General features: G+C 44.7%; 1 non-coding gene across 1 annotated transcript; it reads right to left on the bottom strand.

Annotated features, from left to right (window-relative positions):
- Nucleotides 1-4,745: 4,745 nt before the first annotated feature.
- LOC139226036 (U2 spliceosomal RNA) lies at nucleotides 4,746-4,942 on the bottom strand. Its single transcript, XR_011587198.1, has one exon. It is a non-coding gene; the product is annotated as a U2 spliceosomal RNA (small nuclear RNA).
- Nucleotides 4,943-14,025: the final 9,083 nt, after the last annotated feature.

The raw sequence follows: 14,025 nt of genomic DNA, 5'->3' as shown, positions 1-14,025 counted from the left end.
TTTAGACCAATTTGTATACCTCTTCCTTGGATCTAACACTATCCTTAATTTCCCTTGTTAGCCACGGTTGAGCCACCTTCCCTGTTTTATTTTTACTCCAGTCAGGGATGTACAGTTGTTGAAGTTCATCCATGTGATCTATAAATGTTTGCCATTGTCTATCCACTGTCAACCCTTTAAATATCATTTGCCAGTCTATTCTAGCCAATTCACACCTCATGCCGTCGAAGTTACCTTTCCTTAAGTTCAGGACCCTAGTTTCTGAATTAACTGTGTCACTCTCCATCTTAATAAAGAATTCTATCATATTATGGTCACTCTTCCCCAAGGGGCCTCGCACAACAAGATTGCTAATTAGTCCCTTCTCATTACATATCAGCCAGTCTGGATGGCCAGCTCTCTAGTTGGTTCCTCAACATATTGGTCAAGAAAATCATCCTTAATACAATACAAGCAGCTTGTTGGAGCATAAAATGTTTCTGGCTTTTTCAAAAGCAATTACTTGGTTTTTCCCCCATATGCAATAACACATATAGGGGCTCTAAGAGGGTGCTTAACCCCGGTAGGAAGTTACCAAAATAGTTGAGGAGTCCCAGGAACGACCGCAGCTCCGTGACGTTCTGTGGCCTGGGCGCGTTCCTAACAACCTCTGTCTTGGCATCTGTAGGCCGAATGCCGTCCGCTGCGATCTTTCTCCCCAAAACTCCACTTCTGTTGCCATGAAGATGCATTTCGACCTCTTCAGCCGCAGCTCTACGTGATCCAGTCGCTGGAGGACCTCCTCCAGGTTTTGTAGGTGCTCAACGGTGTCCCGACCCGTGACCAATATGTTGTCCTGAAATACCACCATGTGTGGTACTGACTTGAGTAGGCTCGCCATGTTTCTCTGGAAGATCGCTGCAGCCGACCGAATTCCAAACGGGCATCTGTTGTAGATGAACAGTCCCTTGTGCGTATTGATGCAGGTGAGGCCCTTCGAAGACTCCTCCAGCTCCTGCGTCATGTAGGCTGAAGTCAGGTCGAGCTTGGTGAACATCTTGCCTCCTGCCAGCGTCGCAAATAGGTCATCTGCCTTAGGTAGCGGGTATTGGTCCTGTAGCGAAAAACGATTAATAGTTACTTTATAATCGCCGCAAATCCTGACCGTGACATCACTTTTGAGTACTGGTACAATCGGGCTGGCCCACTCACTGAATTCCACTGGGGAGATGGTGCCCTCGCATTGCAGCCTGTCGAGCTCGATATCCACTCTCTCCCTCATCAAGCTCGCACCTTGTAGTGAATGGGTCATGCCTCTGGGACCAAGTGGATCTGCACCTTCACCCCGGAAAAGTTTCCAATGCCTGGCTCAAAAAGGGAAGAAAATTTGTTAAGAACCGGGGTACATGAGGCCTCATCGACGTGTGATAGCGCTCGGATGTCATCCCAGTTCCAGCGGATTTTGCCCAGGCAGTTCATGCACCGTGCCCTCGTAGGTGACCTTGACCATGGCGCTGCCCAGGACAGTGATGAGCTCTTTGGTGTACGTTCTCAGTTTCATGTGGATGGGGCTCAGGGCTGGTCTGAGCGCCTCGTTGCACCACAGTCTCTCAAACATCTTTTTACTCATGATGGTTTGGCTAGCGCCAGTGTCCAGTTCCATGGCTACGGGTAAGCCATTCAATTTTACATTTAGCATTATAGGTGGACATTTCATCGAAAATGTGTGCACCCCGTGTACTTCAGCATCTGCCTCCTCTCTCTGAGGTTCGAAATTGCTTTGATCCACCATGGACCGATCTTCCTCTGCCACGTGGTGGTTAGTAGGTTTTGCAGAACTTGTCCCATTGTTCCACAGCTCTTGCAAACATACCCTTTGAAGTGGCATGAATAGGCTGAATGGAAGCCTCCACAACGCCAACAAGGTGTGAATTGCCTTGCATTCATCCTTTGTTGCGGACTCTGAGACATCTGGGTCACCTGAGGCCTGCTGGCAGTTGCAGACTCGTGGGTTCTGCCCTGTACATTTCTGCTCACAAACACAGTTCCAGTTAATTTATGAATATTGCTAGCACTTGTGTGCTGAGAGATTTGTTTGGTGTTATCACTGGTGGACATAAATGCCTGTGCTATCGCAATGGCCTTACTGAGGGTCGGTGTCTCTACAGTCAAAAGTTTTCGTAGGATGGTCTCGTGGCCAATGCCCAGTACAATAAAGTCTCTGAGCATCTGCTCCAGGTAGCCATCAAACTCACATTGTCCTGCAAGTTGCCTTAGCTCCGCGACGTAGCTCGCCACTTCCTGACCTTCAGATCGCTGGCACATGTAGAACCGATACCTCGCCATCAGCATGCTCTCCCTCGGGTTAAGATGCTCCCAAACCAGTGTACACAGCTCCTCATACGACTTATCTGTGGGTTTCACTGAAGCCAGAAGATTCTTCATGAGGCTGTAGGTCAGTGCCCCGCAGACCATGAGGAGGACTGCTCTCCTTTTTGCAGCGCTTCCTTCTCCGTCTAGCTCGTTGGCTATGAAGTACTGGTCTAGCCGTTCAACATAGGTTTCCCAGTCCTCACCCTCCAAGAACTTCTCCAGGATGCCCACAGTTTGCTGCATCTTTGCGTTGGATTCGTATACTCGTCGCCAGTTATTGTGTTCCTAACACAGATGAGACTGCATACAGGGAGGTTAAAGTAACAGTAACCTCAATCTTTATTAAGACACTCCAGAGTGAGGAACAGGCCTGAGGGGCCAGCTTATATACAGTGCTCTCAAGGGATGCTGGGATTCCTTGGGACTACAGGCAATGCTCTCCCTGGTGGCGGAACATGGAAGTGCATGCTTTACAGATACATAACAGTCAGCAAACTTGGATTTATTATGCTCGGTTGCCTCTCTAAGTCATTATTGTAGATTGTAAATTCCTGAGGCTCAAGCACTGATCCTTGTGGCACCCCACTAGTTACAGTCCGCCAACCCAAAAATGACCCGTTCATTCCTACTCTCTGTTTTCTGTTGATTAACCAATCCTCAATCCATGCTAATATATTATCCCCAATCCCATGTACCCTCATTTTATGTAATAACCTCTTGTGTGGCACCTCATCAGATGCATGCTGAAACTGCAAATATATGACATCCACTTGTCCCCCCTTTTTGTCCTCCCATCCTGCTATTTACAACCTCAAAAACCTCTAACAGATTTGTCAAACACGATTTCTCTTTCATAAATCCATTATATTATGATTTTCTAAATGCCCTGTTGGCTAGGCTGACCATATGTCCCCATTTTCCGGGGACAGTCCCTGGATTTGGGAATGTGTCCACAGGCAAACAATGTCCCCAGAAGAGTCCCCGGTTTAAAAACCTCATCCCTGGTACCGAGTCTTTGATTTTTTTCAATGTTAATGCACAGAAACCCATTTCTCAGAGATTCTTGGCCCGTTTGAGTTCAGGAATGAATTCCTGGAATCAATTGAATGGAGGCGTCAATGGTAGCCTCACCTTCCCACAATGCAGCGCAGCAGAGAAAAAACTCCATTTATAGCTCTAACCACACTGTCGGGGTTTGAGTCACTTGTTTCATCCAATAGTGATTGGCCAGAGGGCGGGACCTTCAAATGCATGGGAGAAGCCAAGGGCATGTTGAGAGCTGGTGGGTGAGTGCATTTGATTTACTTTACCAGTTTAGCTGTATGGTGCATTGTGCTTTTATTGAATAAGGGAAATCAATCTCTAAATTCTCCCACTGGGAAGAGGTGTGTGAATCTAAAACCTTCTGAGACGGAGGGTGTTTCATGGAAAATCTCAGTCTGTTGGGAACAGATTTAAAATTGAGAAATTAAAATTTAGGATATTCGGGGACGAGTAGATGGTACAGCACTATCCAGAACACATGCAAGACTCTTGATTTGGTGTATGTAAAGTGAAAATGGCATTGCCACAAAAGCATAATTGCTTCTTTAATATCCAGCTTCAAAAGGATTTGCCATATTTACCACTAACTGGAAAACAATTATCTGTATTGTGTTCAAAATGCCAGTCAGTATTTTCCATTTGGAGTGGAGGTGGGACATCTATAAAAGAACGTAAAAATATAAGAAGATAAGAACATAAGAAATAGGAGCAGGAGTAGGCCATGTGGCCCCTTGAGCCTGCTCCACCATTTAATATGATCGTGGCTGATCCAATCGTGGACTGCCCACTCCTCATAACCCCTTATTCCCTTATCGGTTAAGAAAATGTCTATCTCTGTCTTAAATTTATTCAATGACCCAGCTTCCACACCTCTCTGAGGCAGCGAATTCCAAAAGAACACGAAGGTACCACCAAAAATAAAGCCGCTCTTACAGCACGTGTTAGTTCAAGTTCTACTGATTTTTGTTACTGTTGCAAAGTTGAGCCAATACAGACTGAGAATGACCTTGCTTTGCAAGAAGGAATATATGGATATCATACCGTTGAATATAATCACAATTTTAAGTCAATGGACTGTACTGCAATTTAAATAAAAAATTTATCAACCCCAAATTCTCGTGTGCGTGGAAACAGTCTGAAGCAATAGTTGCAAATGTTTTTGCCCAATGGGCAAATGATGAAGTAATTTTTTTTTAAAAAATTTTCGTAGCCAATCTTTCCAATTCTTTGTCAGATCACAAACGCCAGAGGTCACCTTGCACACATCAAGGATCACCCTGCGCTAATGCTCTTAGCCAAAAGGCCTAGAGCCCAAGCACCGTTCCTGGAAGTACTGCAATACCAGGTTCGTGCCATGGAGGTGGATGGGTCAGCAACCCCACACACCTCCGTGGAGGTGGATGGGTCAAGCCACCCCACCCACCTCCTATTTCCAAAAAGCATAGGAGAACCACCTTCCTGATCCAGGGAGAACCACGTTGGGGTCATGGTTACTCCCCTGTCAGGTCAGTTACGCATGATCTTAGCCAAAAGGCCGAGAAGCGAGAAGACCTGAAAGATGTTCAATAGGTGTCACTGTCTATTGCTGCATCGAATAACGGACATGGAAAATTGCTTCCTGTCTTGGTTCGCTATTTCAAAACTTATGAAGGCAGTTCGTGGGTGCAACCTAAGTGTCTGCTTCTAAATAAAGTTCCTTTAACATCCGAGATTGAAACAACAGTCGAGTTACTGCAGAAAAAACTGCCTGAACGTGACAATTAATGAGGATGTACCATCTGATGAATAACTCTGAAATGAGGTTGTGACAGGGAACCTGTGTAAATGGAATGACACAAATTCAACAATCACAGTCTGTGGCAGATGGGATGAAGTAATCAAACATTTCAGGGAATCCTCAGTACCACACACAAATATATAAAAAAAAAGGCAGAACTGATGCTGTGCCTGCCTGGCAGTAATGCTTCAGTCCAGAGATGTTTTCTGTCATGAACGACCAGTGGAGAGCAGAAACATCCAGATACGAAGTTGAAACTGTGAAAGCCATTCTCACTGTCAAACAAACTTCGCTTTGCCCGATCTTGTGTGCAACGTTCCCTCAAATTTGCGCAGCCGCGCAGCCCGGGACTGACTTTTCCCATGTGAAACTTCGTGCGTGCCTGAAACTTTGACTGGGCCTTGCAGCCCGTTAAAGGGGCCGCGCACCCCCCAAAATCGGTGGGTGGCAAACAATGCCTGTGTGTTCCCGGATTTGGTTTTTAAAATATACTTACCCTCCTGTTATCACCTCCATAATAATTGGTTCCAGCATTTTCCCGATGACTGATGTCAGGCTGACTGGCTAACAGGTTCCCTGTTTTCTGTCTCCCTCCTTTCTTGAATAACGGAGTTACATTAGTTACCTTCCAATCCGCTGGGACCCTCCTAAAATCTGGAATCTCCCTTTACTGAGTGAAGGCAAGTACCTCCGTTCGTTCTGATGGTGTTGGACGCTGATTTTAAATATATATATGTATATGTATATAGTATCATCACGACATCTTCGATTGAATTTTAAAAGTCTCATCAGCCAATCATTCTGGTATGATTGAAAATACAATATTTAAACATCAACCCATGGAGGTGATCGGTGCGCGATTAAAAGTGAATCTGCGAACTTCCCTTGTTTAAGCAGGTGATTTTAGACAGCAATGCTGTTTAATATCTAGAATGATGTGTCCATATAAAGTGGCAATAGCCTGAAATGACACAAATTTCTTGTAAACGTGTCACATCTGCCTGTTTAAAACACCTGTGAATATATTTGTCAAGTGTGTAATGTAATACTGTTTACAATGTGCGGGAACTCCGTTCATATAACCGCGTATCTCTCATCATATTTTATTTCGCTGCATAAAGCGAATGTTTGCAGAACTAAACTAACAAACAATTTATGTAGGGAAAGGATGTGTCAGCAGACGACGTCTGGTCAAAGTTCCGTGTCCCCCTGGAACAATTCCAGGCAGCACTGAGAAACAAATGCATCTCAATGACTGCGTGGTTCTCACTCCATACAATTCTCCACATTGCTGTATTTGTTGCAAAATTCTCGCCCATTGCACGTTCTATGCAGTGCTCAGCCTGCCCAAACACTTTTCTTGCTGCGTTATCGAGTGACATTTCCCAGAAAATGCATCCGTCCTTTTGGTAATTGAAGGATTGTAATTGTCTTCCGTTACCTGTGCAGGGTTTACACAGACTGCTATTTACTTTTGATGTTCAGTCTGCAGCGAGCTGCACTGTTTTGTTGTTGAAACGCGCTCAATAGCAGCAGCTGAGAGGTTGCCATTATATTTAATCACTGGTATTTAAATAGTGACAAGCACATATCAACAACACGACTCACAGTGTTAACTGAATAAAGACTAGCCGGCGGCGAGTGTCCGGCCTTTTCTCTGAGGATCCGCGTTGATTTTATTCATGCTCCGTTTTTCAAAACTGCGCAGTAAATCGCCGCAAACATTTCCCCTTTTGCATATGGCAATAAGGCAGGACAATACTCAGCAATACAAAAAGCAAGCTTCAGGGATTACTTTATGCAGGAAAAAAATAATCGCCTTGTAGTGACTTGAGTATGAAAGAGAAGAAAGACTTGGATTTATATAGCGCCTTTCACGACCACCGGACGTTCCGACATGCTTTACAGCCAATGAAGTATAACTTGGTAAGTCGGGGAGATATTTTACATGTAATAGTTTTAACGAAATTATAAGGAGGCCGGTAAAGGCTTAGATTTAGAGCATTACTATTTGTTGGTGTAAAAGTAAAGCCATTCTGTAACTTTAAATAGAAGTTATACTGCGTGTGACAGATGAGCATGGTGTGTGAATTCTGGGCTTCAGTAATAGCGCCTCCCTCGGGGGTTGTCCTTGTCCTGTTTCTGTCCCGCAGCCAATGGTGCTGTGGAGAACAGAATGTTGCTTCCTCCTTTCCCCACCCTCAGTGTGACAATCAAACTTCGCTGAACTGCAGCAAATTCTCTCCATCTCCTGGTCCGCCGGAGTAAACAACAGGCATGAAGCATTCGCCGGACGCTGTCTAACCTCGAGTGCCCAGATTGCGAAGTAAGTACAACACCCGACCCCCACTGATAAATCCTGAAGATCCAGCCTCGCCTCTCAGAGTCAGACAGGAGTTGTTGCGGACAGCGGTTGTTCCAGCATGGGTCATTCTGCAGCAGCTTTCATGGGCGACTGCAAACGTGGAATCAAAATTTCAGAGTTTAATGGATATTCCAAACAAGCGGAAACGATTATTTCGATGCGTGTTACTGTTGATGCATTTGTTGCAAAAGAGCGAGTCAAATCCCTCAAAGTGCAGTCTTTTCAGATTACATATTCGAGAAAGTATATTGCAAAGCTGCAGTTTCAGAATTTGTTGCGAAATTTTAGCATAAGATAATCCCTGCAAAAACGTATAACATGTTAAGGTTTCATACGAAGGGGACTGATGTAAATTGATATTGCTTATACATTTTAGAAAGTAATATATGTTAGGGTTACAGTGCGGCGCTCATCGCGATTCAATAGCAAAAACACTTTGCCACCTACGAGCTTCATAAAACTAGTGGAGGCTGGAGAAGTATGATTTCCCTGATGCTTTAGAAGTTGACGAAAAACAAAATATGAAAGGGGGGTGAGTGGGACGGGGTTAGGGGAAGATTTCTGACTGAACAATGCCACACAGTACAGCCCACCACAGACTTACTCGATACAACAGTTAAATTACACTAAATATCGAAACCTAAACCTGAGGTCAGTTACAAAAACTGAAAACTAGCGTAAGTCATTTGGGCAATCCTAACTTGTATCTCAGCACAGTGTGAGACGGCATTAGTTGTGAACTTATTTGTGAGAATAGTTCTGCCGCCCTGAAACATGATATTGAGCAGTTGATCTTCAGGGGCTTTGATCACAGAGAAATATGAAAAAGAATCAATCTCTGTCCCTGTAAGCTTGCCTGTTGCCTGCATTCGAATTATTTGTGGCTCGTTATATATCCTTTTTGTCTGTCTCCAGCTTTCTCTGTCTCCTTTTTTCTCTCTATCTCTGCGCCCCTTTCACACATTTTGTTAGTTGGTTATGTATCTCTGTCACTTTTCTCACTCTTCTTGCTGCAATGCCAGAATTTACGCTGTATCTAGCTATTGGGTCTTCCTCTCACAGTCTGTCTCTTCACTGTTGTGTATCTCTCGCTGTGTATGCTGTTCACATACTTCATTTCCTTTTCTCCCAGGGCCGGACATGGCTAGAACGCCAGGGACTGGAACACAGAGCAGGAGAGCTGGGAGTAAGTGATTGATAAGACCAAGGATGGGATTTGGAGGGGGGAGGGGCGGGGGGAGAGGGAGGATTTGAGGAGATTTGAGGCAGCAGGGAATGAGCAAAGTGACACTTTAGGAATAATTGGAAGGAATGAAGGGCAACAAGTGGGGAAACCCAGAGAAAGCACAAGAGAGCCTTATTGGGAGGGGATGAGCAAGGGGCAGAACTAGGACCAAGGGGGAATGAGCAGAGAGGCTAGCGTTGCCTGGGACTGGGAGGGACCGGGGTCAGGAGCTGGTGAGAAATGAGGCAGCCCCTTCTCCATATGAATATCATCCCAAAAATTGCAACATTTATTTAGTTCTAATATTGTCTTCTCTAATCTGTATGATGATGCTAGTATTGAGGTTTGAGTCTATGTTTATTGCCTTACTGCTGCTTCCTGGGTTCAGCTACTGCACTTCCTCTTGTAGTGTTGCGAAGTCCAATATCTGAAGGCGGGTGTCCCATACCAGGAGGTGGCAACTCTGGGATGGACCTAGTGCGGAATGAGGCCGGGAGCTGGGGAGTAATGTCAGCTGGTCCCGGAGTCAGGGAAATTGGCAGCGAGGATTGATGCCACAGAGAGTGGAGTATGGCGCCAAAAAGAGCAGCGAGGGTGGTGGGCGTGGAGCCAAGAGTGGAGAACTTGGAATGTAAAAAATAGAGCCTTGAAACAAAGGACTGAACCCGGGAGACTGGGAACAGAGCCAGACAAAGGATTAGCCGGGAGTGTGTGTGTATTGGAGGGGGAGGGTGCTGGTGGTGGTTGGGGGGATAGGATGAGAACAGATTTTAAGCAACATACATGTTTGTAGAATGTGTTAAGTTGTTTTTGCAACTGAATCAGTCAGAAATTAAAGTAGGGAAAGTATCCTGGGATCTTACTAATCCCTAATTACATAATTATGGGCTAAGATTGGTTCCTGCTTCTGCAATCTGATTAGCTGAGGTTTTGAGGTCAGTTTCAGGGATCCTATTGGTCTAAGGGACCACGCATATTCCCGCATTTCTGCATCTCCACATTCCGAAATGATTGCAGCCACCGAGTCGATACGCCATGCGTTGCACAACAAATACTTGCCGGTTATTGTGTTTTGCACCTAATTGGAGAGACATCTACATTATAGAAGCACGGGCTTTCATTGACAACGAACCCTTATTGAAAATACAAATGAAATTTCTGCACAAAATGGTGCAAGGAGAGATGTCTCCTGTTTGTTAAGTGTAACAACATTGTGAATACATTCTTTATAAATGGATTTCGGATTTCGCTGTGCCAGATGTACAGAGGAACTCTTCCCCTTCGTGTCCATCCGTGCCGTTAGGGCTAATGGCACCAGATTAGAAACTTTCATTTTTGTTAAGGCAATATAAGTAAAATGCCAGAGAGGGCTTCCATGGAATCAGTTCTGCTTAAAATATGTAATAGACCTCAGTGCCGTTGGGCGAGGCAAGAAGCTAAATCAGCGAGACTCCCATTATTTACCATATTCAGTGATTCATAACGGAACCTGCGTCTGTGTGCACATTGGATTATGGCAGAATGGGACTATCCAGTCAGAAAGTTGTGGGTTCGAGTCTCACTCCAGAGATTTACCACAAAATCTAGGCTGACACTCTAGTGCAGTCCTGAGGCAGTGCTGCACTGTCGGAGGTGCGGGCTTTCGGATGAGACGTTAAACCCAGCCCCTATCTTCTCTCTCAGGTGGATGTAAAAGATCCTATGGCACCATTTCCACGAAGATGTGGGAATTCTCCCCAATGTCCTGTCCAATATTTATCTCTCAGTAACACCGCTAAACCCGATTATCTGGACATGATCTCACTGCTGTTTGTGGGACCTTGCTGCCGCCCCTACGTTACAACAATGACGACACTTTATTGGCTGTAAATCACTTTAGGATGTCCTGAGGTCGCGAAAGGCGCTATATAAATGGAAAATGTTTGTTGTTGCTTTTTTTTCTCCACCCACCCATTCCCCAAGGTGAACTACTCTCCCACAACCTGTCTAGGCATATATGAATTATAGGCACTTGAGCAAGTTACACATAGAACAATACCTTGTCAGCAGTTAGTGCCTCAGGAAGAACATTAACATTTTGATCTGTTTCACAGAAACTAAAAACCATTGGATTTTTTAATGAACCAAAGTTAATCTAAGAACATAAGAGGAGCAGGAATAGGCCATTTGGCCCCTCCAGCCTGCTCTGCCATTTGACCGTGGAGCTGAGTCCACGGCCAGATCAGCCATGATCTTTTTGAATGGCGGAGCAGGCTCGAGGGGCTAGATGGCCTACTCCTGTTCCTAATTCTTATGTTCTTAATAAGCTCACAGCTGATCTGATCTTTTGCTCAGCTCCACTTCCCGCCCATTCCCCATAACAGCGTACATTATATTGCAACTTTGATGTAAAAAGAAAATCAGAACATTTTGTGTTTGAAAGCGCACTAGGTCCGTGCAACAGAACTTGGTCTCCAGTCGTCTTGGTTAACCCTTGCCATTGAATCAAGACCTAGCTCCGTCTAGCCCGTGTGGTAGCTGGTGTGCAACGGCCACCAGACGTTAAAAGAATCCATGCACAGGCATCTTCCACCCTTTAGTATGTAGTTCGGGACCTAGAATGTCAGGTCCCTCATTGAAACACCTGTGAACTCATCTATTTTTGGTGTAGAAGCAGGTCACCCTCGATACGAGGGACTGCCTAATACTTTACTATACTTCACAGATATATGGAGCGGATAGGGACACCAAGCCAGGGAAGGAGAGAGCAGTAGATATGACCGAAAGCTTGGCGGAAGCGATAGCCGGTTTTTTAAAGGACAAGGGAGAGTTGTGGTGGAGAGATTTTGAAGGCAATGCTATCGAGTATAATTCAGGCAGCTGAAGCCTTTGCAACCAATGATGGAGAAAATGGAGCAGAAGATGAGGCTGGAGTCGGGGGGCACGGTTCAGGGGATTATAGGACTGGAGAAGGCTATAGACATATAGTGGGGCAAGGTCATGAATGGATTTAAATACAATGCTGAGGATTTTAAAGCTGAAGCATGGGGATGGGGAGCCAATGTAGGTCAGCGAGCACAGGGGTGATGGGCCAGTGGGACTTGGTATGTGACTGGATATGTTTAATAAAGACAGGCTTATGGAGGGTGGAATATGGGAGACCAGCAAGGAATATCATTGGAATAGTTGAACCTGAAAGGCATATATGAGGATTTCAGTGGTGGAGAACTGAGGAGAGGCGGTGCTGACCGAGGTTGTCAAGGTGGAATTATGCGGTCTTTGTGATGGAGACGATATGGGACTGAAGCTCAGTTTTGGGCAGGACTCTAATGTTGCCAACATTGAGACAGTGACGGCAGAAGAGGATGGAATCAGAGGCAAGGGAGCTGTATGTGAAGGGAACCAAAGTCGGTGGCTTTAGACTTCTCAATGTGATCAATTCAAACACAGTAATATAAATGTGTTATTAGAGTGACTCTCAGTCGAGTTCTTCCTTTCGTGCAATGAATGACCTGCATTTTCCGTTTATTTTTAATTACACGTTTCCCTTCTCTGTCGAGTTTCGCTTTGTTCCAGAGTCTGGTTACAGTATATTAGCTGTGAAAAGCATCTTCCTAAATTAATCTGATTTAAAAGAGAAAATCAGAAAAAGTGTGAGTTTGCAAGAAATGAATCGTTAAACATTTCCCCCAATCTGCATAGATTCAATCTGCAATCTGGTTACACAAGTTCGGCTTTTACTGAGAACCGTCTGTGGGGTTGGTAAGTAGAGCAGAGATCATTGCGGCGAATCTAAAGTAAATGGGGTTTATTGCTGGATTCGGATGATATGTGTCTGTTCAGACCCCACTGAGGCAACTCGATCAGTGCAGATCCCACCAATGCTCGTTTCAAACATCAGATCGGATTAGAATTTCAGATTTCAAACAGGGTCGAGCTACTATTTGCCAAGCCTCACTTGCAATGTCAGAGCATTTTCCAGTGCACACTTGAAACATATTTAATGGTTCAGGCATTACACCAACTCGTTAACAGGAGTTTCCAATAACACATAAGGTACTCTACTGCATGATACCTGCGGAATTTAACATTTGTTTTAAGTCTGGTATTTGTTTATGACTAAACTTTTCTATATGATAAAAATATATCTCTTCGCGCAATTGAATGATGAGTGTCGATTCAAAATTGTCCTCGTCGGAAGAGAGCGCAGCAGTCTTCAGAGTACCAACAAAATACCCGGCTTTACAATAAGTTCCTATTTTCAAAATTACATCGCATCGTGTTCTGAACCTCTGACAACATTAATGGTCGTTTCACTGTTTTATTGGTGCAGACTATTCCATCTCGATCAAATCGGGATAGTGGCAAAAACCTCATTAACCAAACTGCGCATTGGAATGTGGCTCCAACACACTGGGGTGGCCTGACGGAGCATTGCTGAAAATTGCACTGCCTGAAAGGGTGGTCGAGGCAGAAACCCTCGCCACATTTAAAAAGTACTTGGATGTGCACTTGAAGTGCCGTAACCTACAGGGCTACGGACCAAGAGCTGGTAAGTGGGATTAAGCTGGATAGACCGGCGCGGACACAATGGGCCGAATGGCCTCCTTTCGTGCTGTAAAATTTCTATGATTCTATGAGTCTAGAAACATTTTGTTGGAAAATAACTAAAACTGCAATAGCCATGGCAATATGTGCCTCGGCCAGGATAATAAATGTACTACGTTATCTGTAGTACATGTCCGTGTTACAATTTTTTTAAAAAGTTTTAAAGTTAAACATTTGATTTTAAGTATTACCTCAGGGACAGTGCTCAACATTTTATTGAAAGATCAGATATTTGACTTTTGAAACATGACTAACGGGATCGAACTCGAATTCGCTTCTTGTTGATCCCACCTCATTAGACGTGCGTTAAGTGATGCCGCCCAATTCTGCAGGAGGTTGACAATACTGGAAGTTGGCGTCTGGAATTCATCTCAACAAATGATTAGGACTGACCATGTGGATTGACTGTACAGGCAAACACAGCCAGGACCAGGGCTGTTCATAAATTAACTCTGACCGGTCATTTTTTCAGGCTTTTTTCCTAATATTTTTGTTAACCCACAAATACATGATCTCAGTTTTTTTTAACTGTATTGAAGAAGATTGGACTTGCACTGGGGAGAACTCCCTGCTCTTCACTGAATTGTGCCACGGGCAGATGGGGCCCGGTTTAAAGTCTCATCCACAACCGAAAGACAGCACCTCCGACAGTGCAGCACTCCATCAGCACTGCAC

The sequence above is a fragment of the Pristiophorus japonicus genome, chromosome 15, assembly GCF_044704955.1.
Source record: "Pristiophorus japonicus isolate sPriJap1 chromosome 15, sPriJap1.hap1, whole genome shotgun sequence".
Taxonomy (NCBI): Eukaryota; Metazoa; Chordata; class Chondrichthyes; family Pristiophoridae; genus Pristiophorus; species Pristiophorus japonicus.
The sequence above is the reverse complement of the archived record's forward strand: the minus strand, read 5'-3'. Positions and strand labels throughout refer to the sequence as shown.